Source organism: Mandrillus leucophaeus, unplaced genomic scaffold (genome assembly GCF_000951045.1).
Source record: "Mandrillus leucophaeus isolate KB7577 unplaced genomic scaffold, Mleu.le_1.0 Scaffold348, whole genome shotgun sequence".
In the NCBI taxonomy this organism is placed as follows: domain Eukaryota; kingdom Metazoa; phylum Chordata; class Mammalia; order Primates; family Cercopithecidae; genus Mandrillus; species Mandrillus leucophaeus.
This window is the reverse complement of record NW_012103676.1, coordinates 10,275-14,054: the sequence shown is the minus strand read 5'-3', so window position 1 is coordinate 14,054 and position 3,780 is coordinate 10,275. Positions and strand designations below refer to the sequence as shown.

General features: G+C 40.8%; 1 pseudogene; it reads left to right on the top strand.

Moving 5' to 3' along the window:
- The first annotated feature begins 1,570 nt into the window (after positions 1 to 1,570).
- LOC105546049 lies at positions 1,571 to 3,423 on the top strand (annotated as a pseudogene).
- Positions 3,424 to 3,780: the final 357 nt, after the last annotated feature.

The window sequence follows — 3,780 nt, the reverse complement described above, 5'->3', positions numbered from 1 at the left end:
AATACAAAGGATCAATGAAACAACAGGTTGGTTCTTTGAAAACATAAACAAAAATGACAGACCACTAGCTAATCAAGAAAAGAAGAGAGAAGATTCAAACCAGTTGAATCAGAAATGAAAATGCAGCAATTATAAGTGATACCGCAGAAATACAAAAGATCATGCAAGACTACTATGAACACTTCTATGTGCACAAGCTAGAAAATCTACAGGAAATGGAAGATTCCTAGAAACACACAGCCTCCTAAGATTGAATCAAGAAGATAAAGAAATCTTGAGCTGATCAGTAATAAGGCGTGAGATTGAATTAGTAACAAAACATCTCCCAACAAGATAAAGCCTAGGATCAGACATAGTCACAGCTGAATTCTACCAGAAATTTCAAAGAACTGGTACCAATCCTAGTGAAGCTATTCCAAAAGACAGAGCAAGAGGGAATCCTCCCTCACTCATTCTACAAAGTTGGTATCACCCTGATACCAAAGCAAGGAAAGGACATAACAACAAAAAAGAACTACAGACCAACATTCCTAATGAATACAGATGCAAAAAGCCTCAATAAAATACTAGCAAACTGAATCCAACAGCACATTGAAAAGATAATTCACCCTGATCAACTGGGCTTCATCCCCCGGATACAAGGATGGTTCAACAAATGCAAGTCAATAAATTGATTCGTCACATAAACAGAATTAAAAACAGAAACCATATGATTATTTTAAAAGACGCAGAAAAAGCATTCAATAAAATCCAGCATCCCTTCATGATAAAAACCCTGAACAAACTAGGCATAGAAGAAATATACCTTAAAATTACAAAAGCCCAAATAAGACAAATCCACAGCCAACACCATACTGAATAGGGAGAAGTTGAAAGCATTTCTTCTAAGAACTAGAACAAGACAAGAATGCCTGCTTTCATCACTTCTCTTCAACATAGCACTGGAAGTCCTAGCCAGAGCAATCAGGCAAAAGAAAGAAATAAAGGGCATGTAAACTGAAAAACAGGAAGTCAAACTATCTCTGTTTACTAATATGATTTTTATACCTAGAAAACTCTAAAGACTCCTCCAAAGGACTCCTAGATTTTATAAATTCAGTAATGTCTCAGGTTACAAAATCAAAGTACATAAATCCATAGCACTGCTATGTATCAATAATGAACAGGCTGAGAATCACATCAATAACTCAATCCCATTTACAATAGTTGCGAAGAAAAAAAAGAACTGCAAAACAGTGATGAAAGAAATCAAAGATGACACAATGGAAAAACATGCCATGCTCAGGGATTGGAAGAATCAATATTGTGAAACTGACAATAGTGCCCAAATCAATCTATAGATTCAATGCAATTCCTCTCAAAATACTAATTATTTTTTCACAGGTCATTTTTCACAGAATTAGAAAAAAAAAATCCTAAGGTTCATATGCAACCAAAACCCATTCTGAGTAGTCAAAGTAATCCAAAGCAAAAAGAAGAAATCTGGAGGCATCATATTACCTGACTTAAACACTACAAGGCTATAGTAACTAAAACAGTACAAAAATAGACACACAAAGCCTCTCCCAACATGGCGGCCTCAACAATACCAGTTTCCAGTGTGATCTATTATTGACCTTCAAGAACTAAGCAAAAAAGAATAATAAGAAGGGGAAGACTATAAGAAGGGGAAGACTATCTCCCTCACAGACTTTCTGGCTGAGGATGGGGGGGACTGGTAGAGGAAGCACCTATGTTTCTAAGCTAGTCAGCTGGGCTGATGAAACAGATGACCTGGAAGGAGGTAACAGTAATGATGAAGATGTGTATAGGGCACCTCCAATTGACCGTTCCATCCTTCTCACTGCTTCACGGGCTGCTCGGGAACCCAATATCAACTGGAGCTATCTTCCCAAATTGCTACCCTACATTGCTTTTCTAGGGAACCTACCCTATGATGTGACAGAAGAGTCCATTAAGGAATTCTTTAGAGGATTAAATATCAGTGCAGTGCGTTTAACACATGAACCCAGCAATCCAGATAATTTGAAAGGTTTGGTTATGCTGAATTTGAGGACCTGGATTCCCTGTTCAGTGCCCTGAGTCTCAATGAAGAGTCTCTAGGTAACAAGATAATTCGAGTGGACATTGCTAATCAAGCACAGGATAAAGACAGGGGCGATCGTTCTTTTGGCTGTGACAGAAATTGGGATTGTGACAAAACAGATACAGACTGGAGGGCTCGTCCTGCCACAGACAGCTTTGGTGACTACTCACCTAGAAGAGGTGATGACAGCTCAGGAGACAAGTATTGAGATCGTTATGATTCGGACCAGTATCGTAATAAGTATCAGGAAGGCCCACCCAGGGATATGGATCGATATGGTGGCCGGGATCGCTGTGATGACCAAGGCGGCAGAGATTATGATAGAGGTTATGATTCCCAGATAGGCAATGGCAGAAAAGCATTTGGCAGTGGGTACTGCAGGAAAGATGACTACACAGGAGGTGGGGACCGCTATGAAGACTGATCCAACAGACAGGATGATTGGTCGTGGAGCTCCAGGGATGATTACCCTCGGGATGATTACAGGCGTGATGATAGAGGTCCTCCCCAAAGATCCAAACTGAATCTAAAGCCTTGGAGTACTCCTAAGGGAGATGATTCCTCTACTAGTACCTCCCAGTTCAGTCGAGCTGCTCCTATCTTTTGAGGGACAAAGCCCACTGACACAGCTGCTAGAGAAAGAGAAGTAGAAGAATGGCTACAGAAGGAACAAGAGAAGTTGCAGCGTCAGCTGGATGAGCCAAAACTAGAACGATGGCTTCGGCAGAGACACCCAAGCTGGCGAAGTGAAGAAATTCAGGAACAGGAACAGTTGAGGACAGGAAGTGAGTCATCACAGACTGGGACCTCTGTCACATCCAGCAGAAATGCATGAAGGAGAGTGAGAAGTTTCTAGAAAATGAAACACTCAATAAGCAGGAAGACTGTCACTCTCCAGCTTCTAAACCTTCCAAACCTGATCAGCCCCTAAAGGTAATGCCAGCCCGTCCACCAAAGGAGAACACTTGGGTGAAGTGAAGTTCTAACCCTCCTACTCAATTTCAGAGCTCAGACACAGAGCAGCAATCCCTACAAATGTTGGGGGAAAAGTTGCTCCAGCTCAACTATCTGAGGAAAGAATGAAACAAAGCAGATGGGATGAATGTCCCAAAAGCCAAACTGGGAACTCTAGCCATGGTCCAGGAGACAGAGGGAACAAAGACCACTGGATGGAGTCAGACACGAAAGATGGCAAAAAGGATCAAGAGTCCAGATCTGTACCTGAGCCAAAGAAATCTGAGGAAAATCCAGCTTCCAAGTTCAGTTCTGCAAGCAAGTATGCTACTGTCTCCATTGATGGTGAAAATGAAAACAAGAGAGAAGATAACGCTGAATAGACCTCAACATCCTGGGCTTTCTCCTACCTTCTCTCCACCCTGGAACATTCGAGAGCAAATCAAACCTCTATCCAGCCAAGACAAAATAAAACTCACCATCTCCTGGAAAAAAAAAAAAAAAGACACACAGACCAATGGAACAGAATAAACAGCCCAGAAAAAAGCCAAATACCTAAAACCAACTCATCTTTAGAAAAGCACATAAAATCGCACACTGGGGAAAGAACATTCTATTCAATAAATGGTGCTGGGAAAATTGAACAACATGCAAAGAATGAAACTGGATCCCTATCTTTCTCTATATACAAAAATTAACTCAAGATGGATTAAAAACGTAAGTCTAAAACCTGAAATCAT